Source organism: Mauremys mutica, chromosome 23, assembly GCF_020497125.1.
Source record: "Mauremys mutica isolate MM-2020 ecotype Southern chromosome 23, ASM2049712v1, whole genome shotgun sequence".
Lineage (NCBI taxonomy): Eukaryota > Metazoa > Chordata > Testudines > Geoemydidae > Mauremys > Mauremys mutica.
In genome coordinates, this window is record NC_059094.1 from 21,650,221 (window position 1) to 21,667,306 (window position 17,086).

Here is a 17,086-nt window from a genome sequence, read left to right on the forward strand (position 1 = left end):
GAAGGGAAGGGAGGGTGGATGGGAAGGAGCGGGCGAAAACAAACTGGAGGCGGTACCGGATTGGACCGTATGCAGGACCCAGCTGTCCGATGTTATGCGGGACCAAGCCGGGAGGAAATGGGAAAGGCGGATGGAACACAACGGGGAAAGGATCCATTGGAGAGAACTGATGGGCCGTCCTCGGGCAGTCCCATTCAAAACACCTGCTTAGGCCCCTTGGGGGGACTTAAGGGGGCGCCTGCGACTGGTTGCGCCTGCTGCCCTGATGGTCGCCGTCGAGTCGGATTGTTCCGGCGGCCTGTTATTGGGCCAGGGACCTGGCCCTGAGTAAAATGGCCGGGAAGGCTGTCTGCGGAGACTGACTGTCTCTGGGTCGCCGGCCAGTGTGCATTCCCAGGGTTCGGAATAGCAACGACGGATCCGTCCTTAAGGGTATGTTATTCCGGTGAGTCAGTTCTTTTCGGAAAAACAGCCCTTGTGTTTCAAACGGCAGGATCCTGGAGGGTTGTACTGCACTTCCGGGGCCAAGTTGGAAGACTGTAGCCAGGGGAAATGCGGGCGCATAGTTCACCCCGGAGGCGAGGGTGGCGGGCTCCAGAGTCCGCCCGAGTCCAGCGCAGGAACCTGGATGGAGGAAACGCGCGGGGTAGCGCGCTGAGACTTCGTATCCGTCCCTCCCGAGGAGGGCGGTAGTTACTCCTGGCGGGAGGCCGCAGAGGAACAAGTTCAGTGAATTTTGGGAGAGCGGGAGAGCAAGCATCCTCGATAGGTGTACCTGGCTAGCCCAAACTGCCCGACTGACATTATGATTTGGCAATGCGGCAGCATTTAGCAGGCCCCCCCGCCGAATAGACCTTGGCGAGCACTCCCCAGGAGGTCCATAGCGCAATTCTGCAGCGTCCTTGGACTTGCGGGAGCTGCTGCAGGTTTGGACCGTGGCGCTCGTCGGCAGTATCGTAGGACGGTCAACTGGTAACTGGACGACTAGGAGAGTGCCGGGGTTTGGATGGGTATACAAGTACTCGTACCCCGTGGGGGGAACCGAAAGTACTTGCGCTCTACGCCTCGTGGGAGTGGGGCGTGGATTGGACGCCGGCGTTTGCCAGAATGGTGGTGGCCGTTTACGCTGGATCGTAGCGAATGAAGGGTGCGAGCGCCACTTCACACGGGGGTCTTCAGACCCGATGACATTGGTGGACAGGGGTCGATCATTTTCCACGACCTCTCGCCACCCAGGAGGTCCCTGATGGACTGAGCGCGACCCGGACGAAGCAGAGTCCTGATGCGCTCTTAAGTCTATCGGCGGGGCGGGGGTCACACCGTCGACGGACCCTGCGACAGCCTAGGTTCAGGGGGCGACGAGGATGAAAGATATGACCTGGGCCCGTCGGTTTCCTGGTGGCGGCTCGTTCTTCTAGTGTTGGAGCGAGGCGCGTCTATGAGTATCCGAAGCTTGATTGATACCGGCCAGCCAGCGGTACCAGAAGTCCCAGGGCCTGGTTGGCGATGGCGGGGGTCTACTGACAGTCGCTTCTCTGGCACCGCCGACGCTCTGAACCCGGTGGCCGCAGCTGGGAGGGGCAAGGGCAGTGCCCTGTGCCTCGTGCTGTAGGACCCCAGGGAACCCAGAATCCAGAATCCCAACTGTTGTGGACCATTAGGGGTGTCCCGGGGTGTCCGTACCTGAGACCACGCTCCGCTGCAAACCTGGGACGCGACGGTAGGGCTGGCGTTGACCCACTGGGGGGCCAGAAGTGCGCTCAAAGAGTGCCCCGTCCGACGGCCTGACACAGGTCTGCTGGCCGGTTTTGCCTAGTGGGTCGGTGCCTGTCCTCGTGGGTACCGGTAACAACGACCGGGACCATCGGGTCGCACATCGGATGGCCAAAGGAGGCCGCGGGCGGCGACCGGCTGTGGTACTTTCCGGTGCCGGGGATAGGGCTGTGCAGGATCGTGGCGCCTGGTGTGGCTTGCGGTTCACGGCGCCTGTTGGGATAGCGGCTGCGGTCACGGTGCCGAAAGAGGGCGCTAAAACGGTCACTGGTGCCGGGAGGAAAAGACTGCTCTGGCTGGTCGCTCACTGGATGCGAGAGGGGGGGTAAGGGGTGAGTGGTTCTAGAGAGGCGGACCTTTCGCCCTTTTGGAAAATGGTACCGGCGACTGGGGCTTCGAGATCGGTACCTCGATGGCCGAGCTCTAGGTACCGAGAGTGAGGACCGGTGCCGAGACGGTTGAATACAGTCCCGTGGCCGGCCTTGATCGGATCGGTCGGGACCCTAGGGTCTGGCGGGAACGATATGACCGGCTGCGAGAGCTGGGGATCCGACTGAAGTTCCCTTGACTCGATGTCGGATGATTCCTCGGCAGCCCTGGGCGTCTCATCTTGGCGCGGCATTGCCCGTACGAGGGTAACAGCCCGCAACCGGCGGTGCTTGGGTGGGCCTGGAGGCTCGGCGCCTCTGTCCAAAGCCTGATAAGCTCCCTCGCCTGCGCGAGTATGTCTCGGGCGTACTCGGGAGGAAGTCCTGAAGCTCGACCTCGGGGCGGTGCCGGGGAGCAGGGGGGGGCCGGGCTCAACGGCTCTTCCGGTGCCGGAAGCTGCCGGACCCGTGCACTGTGAGTGCACCACCACAGCCGGTGCCGCAGGTGTTGGCAGTGGCTGGGTGATCGGCCCCGAAGTTGAAATCTTCGCCGTCGCCGTCGCCTTCTTCTTGCGCACGGAGACGGGGAGCAGTGCCGGGATGCTGGTGCCGGTTTTGGCGGGCGGGACGCTTCCGAGCTGTGCCGGCTCGGTGCCGCCGGTGCGCTGCGGACCGAAGACGATTTTGGCGCAGCTGGGATCGGTGCCATGGGCGCAGCGCCGACTCCATCAGGAGCTGTTTAAGCCTGGAGTCCCGCTCCTTCCTAGTCCGCGGCTTAAAGGCTGCACAAATGGGGCACTTATCCGTGCGATGAGATTCCCCCAAACAGCGAAGGCAGGAATCGTGAGCGTCCCCAACAGGCTATCAGCCACTGACAAGCCGAGCACGGCTTGAATCCCGGTGTCTGGGGCATGAACCCACACCGGTGAGGAAAAAGGAGGGGAAACCCCCCTAATTCCTTAAAAACTACTTTTAACTAACTAAACTATGAGTAAACTGACTAACTATGTACAAAAAACGGAGAGAAAACTGCTAGGGTGTGGAGGACTAAAGGAGCACTCCACAGTTCCAACTGGCTGTCACGGGCGGGAAGAAGGAACTGAGGATGCGGACGGGCCGGCTGGGGTATATGACAGACGCCATAGCGGCGCCACTCCAGGGGGCGCCCAGCCGGCCCGCCGGAGTTGCTGGGGTAAAAAAGTTCCGAGATGCTGTGCACGCGCGGCGCGCACACCTACATGGAATGCATAGGAGCAATCACTCGAAGAAGAACCTGTTCAGTCTGCTCCATCTGGTGACAGTTGAATTCTAGGCAAGGAAAACACGAACTTAAGGAGGCAGAATTTTATTCCGCACCTAGATTTTGTCCCTTAGAATCACTGGGGACATTAGGGTTTGTCCTTTTTATTTCACCTTTTCCTTTGTCCATCCCTCCCTCCCTCCCTCCGTTCTCGTCATCTCTTGCTTTGTTTGTCCTTTCTCCTGTTCCCCTCCCAACACCAGGAGAGTGGTGTGTGTGTTAGTTTGCAGGGACTGGTAATGGGCAGTGTGCTCTGAGAATAGCCGAGCCTTTGATCACAGCAGAGCCCTGATTATGCGGCCTATAAAGGCAGACAAGGAGTCAGCCAGCAGGACAGGAGTCCAGGAGTCACAAACATAGGTGGGCACAGGGGAGTTTGAGTGGGAGTTTGTCAGGGGAGTGTGGGGAAGGGAGTATGTGGTGTTCTGGTTTTGTTTTGTGTGTGTGTTTTCCCTTTTTCTCCTTGACAGGCATTTAGGGTGGGAGGCTGTGACAGCTACAGAGGCAGCAGTGGTAGAGACCCCAGGAAGGGAAGCGACAATGAAGCTGATTGGATGTGGAAGCTGTGGAATTGTACCTTATCCTGGAACAGGTACCTGAAAAAGAGCTTCATTTGTATGAAGTGCCACCTGATAAGGCTGATGGAAGATTCAAGGTTTGGAGATGCAGGTGGCAACTCTGGTTGAGGTTTGAAGGGGATTTGAGCAGATGGCGGGGGGGGAAGGAGAGAGGAGGCTGAAGGGAAAAGTGAAGACTCGCAGATACAAGCCGGACTGGAGAACTCTGAGGGGAGGCTGCTGGGTGAGGAAAGTGGCCCGTGGAAGCATGTGACTATGAGAACCAGGTGGTGGACAAGATCTGTGGATGAGGGGAAAGCAGTGGACATGTTATTCCTTGACTTTAGCAAAGCTTTTGATACAGTCTCCCACAGTAATTCCTGCCCAGCAAGTTAAAGAAGTATGGGCTGGATGAATGGACTATAAGGTGGCTAGAAAGCTGGCTAGATTGTCGGGCTCAAACACGTGGTGATCAATGGCTCCATGTCTAAGTTTGCAGCTGGTATGAAGCGGAGTGCCCCAAGGGTCGGTCCTGGGAACAGGACTTCAGGAGCCGACCTCCTCTGCATGGACACACCCACCCTGCCTTGGTGCTCAGCACGAGGGGGCTGCTTTGCCCAAATGGCCACTTTTGGCTGGTGCTGGCTCACAAGTCACTTTGTTATCGGGGGCAGGACACTAAAGGGCTGTTATCCTGGCTGTATGACTCAAGGGCAGCAGACGGTGCTTTGCAATCGCCTGGCTGAGGGACTCACCGTCAACTGAACCACACTCCGTGTGGTGACTTCCCAATTTCCCTGCTAGATGTAATTCATGCTTAGGCCCTTCCCTCCCGTTAGCCTTAGACCCCTCTTGACCTTAATCTGGCCCTGCCTGCGAAACGCGGCGAGCTGCCTGGAGATGCTCTCAGGCCCCCACCTTTAGTCTGTGCTGTCTCGATTCCCATCGCAGCCAGTAGTAGCTGAAATCATCTAGGATCCTGGTTAGAGGGTTGGATCCAGGTGCAGATGCAGCAGCTCCACTGGTTTAGGGGAGTGGCCAGAGCAGAGAGAGAACCCCAGAGTAGGGACACCCTAGCCCCTGTTCTAAGTGACCACAACAAGATTGGAGGTCGAACCCCCAGACACCCTGGGCCCAGCCTTACCAGGGTTACAAGGACTTTGCCACACACAGAGTAGAAGGAGAGTCCTCGAGGTCAGGTAGGCCTCTGGGTAAAGGGAGTGGGAGTGAGGACTCACATCCTAGCTAGCCCATTCCACTGGGGGTGTGTATAAGCCAGAAAAATGTGCCACAATATAGGGACCATGCCCCCCTTTACACTTGGACCCTTTGCTTCTCCCTCTCTCTCCTCTGCTGTCTCTGCCCCTTGGCTTTCCCAGCACCTGGCCCCACAGTGCTTGTGGTCAGCTGGAGACGGGGCTTCCTGGGCCTGCTCCTCTCTCCTGATTCCAAAGGACTTGGCAGGAGAAAGGGGTTTTTCCAGGAAATTGCCAGTTGCTTCTGGGAATCTGTGTGGTTCTGGAAAACCATTTGAGCTTGTGGCGCACAAGGCAATTGAAGGGGTGAGTGGCCAGACAAGGGCTCAAACCATAGACCCGCAGAGTAGGATCCTGGTGTGCATACAGGCTGAGCTAGCTCAGGCTTGTTGAAAGCCTTTACACCCTCCCCCACAAGGGCAAGGAGGCAGGAAGGCAAAAGAGAGACCAAAAAAATAAGTCCCCAGTTCCCTTCCTCTTTTTCTCCAAGTCCACTGCCTACCAGCAGGATTCCTTTTCCTCGACCTCCCTCCTGTGCCACGGGGCCACTAAATCGCACCTATACAGTCTGCCGCACCCCAATCCCCCATGCTTAAGCCTCCCTGACAAAGTCCTGCACCTTTGCCATTCCTGACGTGCCAAAGAAATGGGCGGATGCCCGGCTAACGTGCAGAGCAGTTTCCCTCTTCCAAACGTGCGCCTGTCCCGCCGCTTGATGGGGCTTGCTAAATGCCACCTTTGGAGCCTGTGTGTTTCTCTGCTTCCCGCCAGCTGGGGAAAAGCCCCTTGGGGAAAATCTCCTGCCCCACTGCCAAAATGAGCAACCTTGGAGCGGGAACGGTAAGAGGTCCCAGCAGCGGGGCAGGCCCTGCTTTCCTACCGTCTTCTGCTGTTGGCCACAGAGCATCAGCAGCTGCCCCCCATGCTGGTCTGCGGGTGCCTTTCAGTGGGTGTCTGGTGTGCCAGGGAGCAGGCTGGCTGGTGTCTTTGTGGCTGTCTGCAGCCCACACGCGGGCATGGTCCTCCCCTCCTCTTGCCCCACCCTCGGTCGCTCTGTGGCTTTTAAGCTTCCCTTGGAGCTGTCAGCACCAGCTGACTCTGCTCGAGGGGCCCAGAGGAGGAAGTTGTGCTGGGCTCCAGCCTGGGGCTCTTCCTCCCTCCCTCCTGTCCCTGGCTATCAAGCCTGGGCCTGGCCCTCCTTTCGTTACGCGCCCTGTGGGCAAGAGCCAAAGCGCGGCAGCAAGTGCAAGGGCCAAACCTGTGGGCATTTGGTGAAGCTGCGAGAATTGCAACCCTCAGGTCACCCGACAGGACTGCAGCATCTCTAGCCAGGGTGTCAAGTTCTAGGGCCCAGCCCATTGCGGCCATTCCGTCAAGCCGGCCAGACCGAGGCCTGGCTCCAGTGGGATCAACTCACCGGAGGAGGGGAAAGACTTGCTCTTGCACAACTCCAGAGAAAGAAGCAGAGATTCCAGGGCTTGGCCACAAGCCAACAGGGCACCAGATGGTCCCATGGAGAGTTGAACTGAGCTGGTAGGAGTCCAGACTCCTGCATGAGCCCATCACACCATGGGAGGGTGGGGAGGAGCTGTGAGCCCGGCGGGTGTGTCCGGTGCAGGGCATTTGGAGTCTGGCGGCTGCTGCACAAATCAGCTGCTGGGCGGGGGGGCGGTGGGTGCCTGGGCTGCTGCTGCCCCCAGCCGGGTCTGTATGGGGAGAGATCTGCATTAGCCCCCTTTGTGCCCAGCTCTGCGGGGCGGGGAGGGTTCGGACTCTTTGCGGTGGCTGGAGCCAGCCCCTGAACCGGAGCCTGCCGGTGAGGGGAGAGACCTGGGGGAAAGGGCTGGGGCTGAGCAGGAAAGTGAGTCTGGAGCTTCAGCTCTCACAGCCCCAGGGAAGCACCTGCCCTCAGCTCTGGGCCAGATCTGCCGCTGGGGCCAAAGCAGAGGGTTCTTTTGGGTCAGTTCTTGGGTAACCTGCATTGAGCTGTACGCTCATTGCTCATAATCACTTCAAGCCTATCTTTGCGCAGTTAATAAATGTGTGTTCTATTTCCCCCTAAAACCCTGTGTTTTGCTTTATGTGCTTGGGGCACCTGCTCAGGACCAGAGACTGGTGCATGATCCTCTCCACTTGGAGGGAGGGGCAGACTGGGGAATAAACTGATACTGTCAGGCTTTTGGCCAGGGCAAGACACTGCAGCACCGGGGACCTAGGCTGGGAGCTGGGGAGAAGCTTCATAGTCCCTGCAGCTGGGTGTGTCCCTGCCTGTGCAAAGGTTTGTGTGAGTGCAGGGCTGGGAGCGATCTGCATCTTCTCCCAGCAGCAGTGTGAGAGGGAGCCCAGGCTGGGGAGACAGAGGGCTCAGCGGTACCCCAGCTCCAGGTTGCACCCCAGGGGGTCCCCTCACTATAACAAATAAATTAGTGCATCTCTCCCCAAACTAGTTCTAGAAGCACAAAGAACACCATGGAGACCAGGCCTTTACACGTTAGGAACCATCAGAGCTAAGGTGACGTGTACAAACTTTGTGCAGTGCTGTTGTGCATGCCTGTTATGATACAGACTCACAAGTGTGGCCTTGGGGTGAATTCCCTGCCCCCCACAGCATCAATTTCCTCCAGACTACCAAGGGAAGTGGTGCTTTCTCCATCCCTTGAGGAGTTGCGTTTCTGGAGTCTGCTTTGGTCCAAAACTCGCTACTGCACCACACAGGAGGCCTGTGATGTGCAGAGGGGTCAGATGAGATGATCTAACCATCTCTTCTGGCCTTAGTCTCCAAATCTCTGCAAAACTGAGTGTGGCACATTGAGAGCCTCTGAGGTTTCCATGTGCTGCCTGCTTGATCCCCAGCACTAACCCTGAGTGCGTGGGGGTGTCACAGGGAAAGCAGCTCAAACATGCAAAGGGGCTGGCCAGGGGCAGGACATTAGCCCTGCAGGGCAGGGGTGAGTGTGGCGGTGACCTCACAAGGGCCTTTTGCAGCACCTCAGCTGATTGGTCAAAGTAGGTTGGGAGGCGGTGATCTCACAGAGCGTCCATGACAACAGCCAGGTAAGACAGGCTGCAGGGCTGGGGAGATCTCAGAGACCCCCGTGGCTTTGCTGCGGAGAGTCACCTTCTTTAGGTCTCTCCTTGAGGACTGAGAGAGGATTCTGGATCATGCCTGTGAGCGCGAGGAGGAGCCTCCTTGGAGTTTTCCCCTTTCCCACGGCTAATTGAGCGAGAAGACAGACGTCCCTGTGGAGCAGGTAAGAGCCCCAGAGAGGTTTCGTACCTAGGCAGCCTGACCCACCTGGTGCTGGCCAAATTCAAGGCATGGAAAACACTAGGTTAAGATGGGAGATTTTTTTTACCACCTAGGCCTTTGTCCATTAGAGTCAGGGGGACATTGGGGTTCATCATTTTTGGTTTCCCTTTTTCCTACTTCCCTCCCTCGACTGGCGAGGAGGGGGGCTGCTCTTTAGCCCTCGTGGAGGGAGGCCATCCCAAAGAGATGGGACAGAAAGACTGCTCTGAGAGCGATCCTCACTGGTGACCTGAGCCATCCCTGGGCCATCTGGGGAACCCTCAGCCTCTGCCAGAGTCTCAATGCGGATTGGCTGAGCAGGGGATCTAGTGACAGGGAGGAGACTCAGGACTTTGTTGTTCTCTTTTAAGGCCCAGCAAATAAGCCAGAACCAATCATCTGCTTGGTGAATTGTTCTCCTTCCTTCTCGCCATTGGCTGTCTCTGAGCCGTTCCTGATTCTCTCGGATGGTCTAGTGCTTCTACAACACGTGCTGAATAATCAGTGTGAATGGTGGTTGGTCTGTAGCTCATTCGAGGTCACTTTGTTCTGATCATTGTGTGAAACTCCAGACTGATGGTTAGTTTGACAGTCAGGACACCCGGGTCCTGTTCCCAACTCTGTGCAAACAGGCTCTGGGATGTAAGACAAGGCCCTTCGCCTTTCTCAGCCTTCATTTCTCCCTCTGTCGGTTAGGGTTAACAAGCCTCTCACAGCTGCCTCCTGGGGAGCTGTGGGGACCTGTCTGAGAGGTCACTAGTAGCAGTGTAGCACAGGAGGTGTCCTATCGGGTTGAGTCATTGCAGATTATGATGTAGTGCAGCAGACCCCCGTTTTCCCAACCTTGCATTATGCAGCTTTCCATGTTAACTGAACCACCAGTGCACACAGGTGCCGCAGCCGGCGATTTGTCCTGTGGTCGCTAGGTGGCGCTGCAGCCTCGCACTTTCCCGTTCCCCTGGGTATCCGAATGTTTGATTAGGTGACCTGGCCCCACCCGGCCCCAGTTAGATACAGTTAGTGGGGTCTGCTGTGTAAGGGCTGAAAGAGTCAATTGTACTGGTATTTTATTATCTTTAAATCAGTAAGGGGAGCAACTATGTACCCTGACTGAAGCATCTTATCTCGTTTCTAAATCAAAGTGTCTCCTCTTCGGGTGCGAAGAGACAGTTTAAGGGGACGCCACAAACGGGAGATGCTTTTGGTTTGGAAAACAAAATATTTTTGCAAAGAATGTTCATCCAAATTGATTCATGATTCCACAAACCAAACTTGAAAACTGTGTCGATGAAAATTCCACCCCCGCCCCCCCCAATTGCTGGGCTCTGTCCCTCCCCCAGGGGGCTTGTTGTCTGCTGATGACAGCGAGAGTGAGAGCTGTTGGCTTTTCTCTGTAGCTCTGCCATCGCTTTGCCGTGTGACCTGGGGTAGGTCATTTTCTCTGTCTGTACCTCAGCATCCCAATCTGTGCAATGGGACGAGATACACGTCTGTAATGCCTGGCAGGAGTGAGGCTGGGAGAGAGAATGGGCATTAAAGCACTTTGGGGAGGAGAAAGGGTTGTATCATGATGTTGAGCACCAAGGCATTCTGACATTTGTGAAAATGTCTCATCTAGAGAAACAAGAAATGGTCGGGGACAAAGCCTGCGAGAGGATGTGAATCAGAGAAGCCAGGGTATGTGTTTGGGGTCTCACCAGTGCTTCCCACCTGTGAGTGCTTGGTAGCTTGGCCTGGGAACAGGAGAAATAGCAAACCAGACGGCGGAGTGAGTGAGTGGGATGAAGTGACAGTGCCACGGGGCAGTGAGGAGGAGGTAACAAGCTTCTCTGCTGCCCAACATAGACCAGAAGGGAAGGGATTTCCCCTACAGTCCTCACCTGCCCTGGCTCTGAGCAGGATTAGCGGCCTAAAACCCAGAACTGCCAGAAGCCGTCCAGACCACAGCTGAGAGCTGTGGCACTCTCGGCTCTATCGAAATTGTAATAAACTATCTAGGTGTAAACACCCGGGGACTAGAACCTGGGTTGGCCAATACTCCTGCAGTGTCAGCTGAGCACCAGGGAGCACTGGGGAGAGTAGGCACTACAGAAAGTACCGCCCAGGAGACCCAGAGTGACAGTACCCTGCAGGCCTCTGATTGGCCAAGTGCCCCTACTTAGCCCCAGGGGTTGCCCCAAGAAGTTGTCTGGGCAACCACCTGCTACTCTGCGGGACTTTGCCTTGTTTCCTGATCCCTGACGCCGATTCCTGCCTCTTGGCTCTAACCCGGTACTGCCTCTGGTCTCTGAGTCTGACCCCGACTCTTGTTCATGGAGCCTGGCCTTGTGATTTCTCTAACTCTGGCCCAATGATCCCCATCCCTGGCAGGCAGACCTCAGCCCAGCTGTGACCACTAGGCAAGACTGCCTATGCCCTGGTCCCTTACACCTGGGCAGGGATGGTCTCTCACTACTGTTGTGTCCAGCTCCCAGCACAATGGGGCCCCATCTTGGCTGGGCATTTGGATGCTCCCATATAACAGGACATATTAGGGAAAAGAAGCCAGTGCAGGCAAAGCCTTTGAATTAGGTATGAATGGCCACTGATCACTGCGGGGGAAGTATCCCCATCTCCCAGCCACACATATCCCAGGTGAGGGGTCTCTGGGGATATTCCTATAAGCAGAGCAGTCCCTGACCCCAGTGATTTCACGATTCAGTGGCCCACCCTCATTGCCTCCAGCCTTGGTGCAAGTGTCAGGACTGAATTGTGACCACATCTCTGTGCCCCTGGGATCTGAACCATTTAAACCACACTCAGGTTATGTCTACACCCAGCTGGGAGTGAGCTTCCCAGTGCTGGCAGACAGAAGTGTTAGCTTGCCTTGAGCTCGGATGCTAAGAATAGCAGTATAACGGGGAGTCCAGGCGGCAGCTCGGGTTTCCTGCCTGAGAACAAGCCTGCCTGGACTCCTGGGGTACGTACCCGGGAGCTGGCTTGAGCTGCCACCTGTGCTAGCCCAGCTCTACTGCTTAGTTTTAGTGCAAGACCTCGAGCTCAGCTAGCACAGGTGGGTCTCTCTACCCCACTGGGAGCTCAGGCCCAGCCGCAGCGTAGATGTTCCCTTACAAAGAGTTTAGATACATGTTAGAGTCACTCAGGCTCACGCTGCACCCAGCCGGGCGGCCCCTGCCAGGCTGTGCCGTGGTGTCAAGTCCTACCAGGAACCAGGCTGTGCCTGGAACTTCCCCTAGCCTGGGCCAGCCGCCAGGGCCCGTGTTGCTCACAGAGTGGCCAGTGGTGGCCAGGAAGGGAGTCAGCCCAGGGCCCCAGGGCCCGAACTCGCAGCCTGTATGACCCCCACTGACAGAGCCCTGGGGGGAGGTGACGCAGCCCCTGCCCTGGCAGACACCCTCGGGGCAATAGCCCTGCAGACTGTCTCAGCTCTGGCCAGGATCAGCCCAGGGGAGCTTCAGGGAGACTCAGGGAAGAGGCGGTCTGGAGGAGCTGCCCACAGATGGCAGTTCTCTGCCAGAGGGGATCAGAGAAGGTTACCAGGCAGGAGGTACCCAAGACCCTGTGGCAGGAAGCAGGAGGTGATTTAAACACAGTCCCTGACTGCATCACTCAGGCTCTCTGGGCTGGGACCCACAGGAGAGGGTGGGCCTGGGTCCCCCTATCACCCAGGGATGGACGGCACTGGGGGTAGATAGAGACTGCTGAGCTCCCTGACCAGGGGTGGCAACAAGAGTAGGAACACTGGACTTTGCCTTTGTGTTCCTGCTGTAACTTCCCTTGTTTTTTTCAATGGGGCAAAAATAAAGTAAGAAACCTGTGAAGGGGGAGCAGTGGAAAAGGGGTTATGTAACCTGGCACAGACTCACCCAGCAGCTCCTCCTGCTGGTCATCTCAGGGAATTAGTGTCCAGCCTCCCGAGCCCCCCGTCAGCCAGTGTCACGCTACCGCTGGCCCCCATGTCCCTCCTAGACCCCGGGTGACCCTTTCAGTGGGTGCTGCCCCCTGGCAGTACCCCCAGTTTCTCCAGGTCTCCCCACTCAGGGGAACTCCCACCCACTACCCCCACCTCACCTCAGTTGTAGGCTACTGCCAGTCACCAACTCACCCTCGCGCACTGGGGCAGACTGCATTGTAAGCCACTCATCATAGGCAAGGTTGGGTCTGGACCTGCTGCCTCGGCCTACCCATGGGCTGCCCTCTGCCACCCCAGTACCCAGGTGGCTTTAGACTAGGCCGCAGCCTGAGGTTTTCCCAGGGCTGGTGCAACCATTTAGGCGACCTAGGCAGTCACTTAGGGCGCTAGGATTTGGGGGGGGCACCATTTTTTTCATCAGCGACTGTGGCGGCCAGATCTTCGGCCACCCTAGTTGCTGCCGGCATGTAGGCAGAGGGAGCTGGGACAAGGGAGCGCGGGGAGGGCCGCCTGCAGCAATTAAGGGGGGTAGCAGCACGCAGGGGAACTCCCTGTCCCAGCTCACCCCTGCCCCACCTCCTCCCCAAGCATGCCGTGGCTCCTTCACTTCTCCCACCTCCCAGGCTTGCGGTGCCAATCAGCTTAGGTGCCACAAGCCTGGGAGGCAGGAGAAGTGAAGCAGCGATGGCGTGCTCAGGGTGCTCGTGCGTGGAGCAGGGGTGAGCTGGGGTGGGGAGGTGCCTCAGGGCGGAGGGTGCGGAGCTGCCACGGGGGGGGGGCGCCTCAGGGAGGAGGTGCGGGGGGGGGCGCAAGGTGGAAGTTTTGCCTAGGGCACGAAACATCCTTGCACCGGCCCTGGGCTTTCCAGGCCAGAGCTCCCCAGCTCCCTTGGCCTTCCCCAGCCCTACTCCTGCACTTAGGACGGAAGAATCCCATGCACTGCTACAGACTAGGGACCGAATGGCTGGGTAGCAGTTCTGCAGAAAAGGACCTAGGGGTTACGGTGGACGAAAAGCTGAATATGAGTCAACAGTGTGCCCTTGTTGCCAAGAAGGCTAATGGCATTTTGGGTTGTATAAGTAGGGGCATTTCCAGCAGATCAAGGGATGTGATCATCCCCCTCTACTCAGCACTGGTGAGGCCTCATTTGGAGTACTGTGTCCAGTTTTGGGCCCCACACTACAAGAAGGATGTGGATAAATTGGAGGGAGTCCAGCGGAGGGCAACAAAAATGATTAGGGGGCTGGAGCACATGACTTATGAGGAGAGGCTGAGGGAACTGGGATTGTTTAGCCTGCAGAAGAGAAGAATGAGGGGGGATTTGATAGCTGCTTTCAACTACCTAAAAGGGGGTTCCAAAGAGGATGGATCTAGACTGTTCTCAGTGGCAGAAGATGACAGAACAAGGAGTAATGGTCTCAAGTTGCAGAGGGGGAGGTTTAGGTTGGATATTAGGAAAAACTTTTTCACTAGTAGAGTGGTGAAGAACTGGAATGGGTTACCTAGGGAGGTAGTGGAATCTCCTTCCTTAGAGGTTTTTAAGGTCAGGCTTGACAAAGCCCTGGCTGGGATGATTTAGTTGGGTTTGGTCCTGCTTTGAGCAGGGGGTTGGACTAGATGACCTCCTGAGGTCCCTTCCAACCCTGAGATTCTATGATTCTATGATACTCCCCCCAGGTACCTGCTCAGCTCCCTAGCAGCCAGGCCCTTCTCCCTCTACAGACAGAGAGAGTATATTTGTGCCCATCCCTCAAAGCCTTTTTATAGGGGCCGGCTGTGGGCTGTTCGAGGCGTGGCTGCCAGCTGTGCCTACTTCCCCAATCAGCCTGGGAGCTGCTTGCCCCAGCCCCAGCCCTCTGCTGGGCTCTTCTAAGCTCCTCGGGGCAGGAGTGGGTGACCACCCTGCTACAGGTTAGAAGAGCTCTAAGTCAAAGGCCCAAACCCCTGGGACACTTGAGCCGGCAGCACTTTGCTTGGGGCCAGACTCCTTTCAGACCCGAAAGCGAAGAGACACAAGTCAGTCAGCTGGAGGACTGGAGCTGACAGACAAAGGGCTTGTCTACACTGGCAAGTTACTGCGCTGCAACTTTCTCACTCAGGGGGTTTAAAAAACACACCACTGTCACCCCCAAGCTCAGCAAGTTACAGTGCTGCAAAGCCATGACTGTGCTTTGAACTTTTAAGTGTAGACATAGCTAAAGACTGACAGATGTAAGTTCCATCCCTGAACCAGCTAAGGGAAACTGAGGCAGAGACAATTACAGTTCTGCTGCTGCTGCATGCCAGGGTTGCTACAGCGCTAAGGTCCCTCAGTTATAGGTGCCAGATGAAATTAATGAGAGTTAGGCATGGAGGCACATTTGAAAGTCTCACTAGTTGTCTATCTGCATCTTTAGGTGCCTACGTATTTTTAAATTTGTTGCCTTAAATGACTTGATCGTTCGATTCATTCTGCCAGTTCAAAAACATTTTGTATTTGTTTTTGTGATACTTATTCAACTGGAACACACTGGAAAAAACAGATCTTTTCCTCCCAGATTTAGCCCCTCCATCTCCAATGAGAAACCTTCTCATGTAGCCGCAGAAGCAGCAGGGAAGACCAGGCTCCCCTGCCCGGACGCTGCTGGAGGGAAACATACAAACGTCAGAACGGTTCTTTTTTTCAGGATGGAAAATCTTCAGCATCTTGCCAGGTCTCCCCTGCGCCCCGAGAGACCCCACAAAGGTGCTCAGCCCCCCAGTTATTCTCCCCTCTTTGGATCAGCTTCAGGAATGGCCAGTTTAAAAATTACTGGACATGAGTCAGCATCTGTTTGCCATTTTCTCTCATTCTCGCAGTTGGAAATAAAATCACCTCAGGTTTTGTCACTTGTCTCAAACATTGAAAAGAAAATTATCTCCAGTTTTGCCCTTTTTTATCTGTGATTATCAAATATGGAGATAAAATCCTTTCACATTTCCCTTTTCTCTCATATTATTGAACATTTCTCTGTCACCCCCCTCCCCCGTCAGGTTCTGCCCCATTTCCCCCCAACATACGATATCCCCAAATGAAACTGTCCAGCCCCAGGCCTCCCTGTCCCAGTTGCCGCCCCCTCTCCGCCCAGCCCAGCCCAGCTCCCCCCTCCCCCAACCAACTGCCAGTCACCTGCCCCTCCCCTGCTGCTGCCCCCCCAACTGCCATGCAAAGCCCAGCTCCATGTATCCCGGGCCCCTGGCCAGTACGGACTGCAGGCGGCTGAGGGACTGTCAGTGACAGGCTGGAGGCTGAACGGCTGGGGCCAGCTGAGCGCCCCTGGGGCCGTCCCTCCCTTCCCCATGCAGGGCCAGGCCCTGAGGGGACCAGCTCCAGGGAGCGTCCCAGCTGAGGCCTGGGAACAGGGAGAAAACAGCCACTTGGTGTGGGAAGCTGGAGGGTCCCTGGTCTCTGGCTTGGGCCACCCCCTTCTCCTCCCTGGGGATGGCTCCTCTCTGGCACCTGGGCTCTGGGCTCAGGAACCCCCCAGAGCTCCCTGCTCGTGGGACAGCTTCTGCTTCAGCACCCTCCCTCCAGCCTCCCTGCTTCGGGGGGGGGGGTCGCCTGGCAGGGGGGCAGTCACAGCCCCCATTATGGTCAGGGGTTACACCCCCCCCACCCTGGTAACACGGCATCGCCCCGGGCTCCCTGCTGCCCACGTCAATGGCAGGGCCTGGGGACCCAGCACGTCCCAGGTAGTGACTGAGTGTGGATGGAAAGTTCCCTTGGATTTCGCCCTTTTCCCTCTGATAACCCATCATTGACCAACCCACCTTGATTTCCCCCATTTCCCATTGAATGCCCAAATTAGATGTAAAACACCCTTCAGCTCAGCCTCGTCTCTCTTGTTACTGGCGACTGATATAAAATCTCCTCAGATTGTGTCACGTTCTGTCTAATTCTCAAATACTGATGGAAAATCCTCTGCGGCTCTGGGCTCCCCAGTCCCTGTCTGCTGCCACGTCTTGTTCTGGAGGGAAACTGTTGCCCCAAGTCATTACCCCAGTGCGGGGGAGGGGAACTAAACTCCCAAAGGACCAACTTTTGCCTCAAGTCTGAGCACCAGATTGTTTCCCCCTGTACATCTCACTCATGACTGAACACAGGTCAAATCTCCGGGTTTGCTCTTTCCCACGTCATTACCAGTTACTGACAGAAACTCCTCTCCGGTTGGGATTTTTCCCTCATGTTTTAAGTGCAGCAACTTCTCCTTTTTTGGAGGGAAGCTGTTGCCCTGCATCATTCTCCATGTCAGGGTGTTGCAGGGGGAGGGGGTCAAACCCCCCAGTGACCAACTTTCCCCTCACGTCTCTGATTCCAATTGTTTCTCCCTTTACACCCAATAAAACCGACATGTTGCTGAAGAATGTGACTCGCCCTGTAGTTAATGAACATCAGAGCCAGGAGCCTCCCCCTGGCTGCTAAGGCAGAGCTGGCCAGTCCCTGACAAGCTGTTTTACTGCCTCAGACGGGGTGGAGAAGTGGGGGGGGGGGGGTGTTGGGGGCCCACCCCCACCCCAGGGGGCTGCTCTCTGCTTCACTGCCCCTGTTCGCCTGGGCAGGACCCAGAGTGGCCAGACTCCTGCCCCGGCCCCTCACATTCCCTCCCCTCTG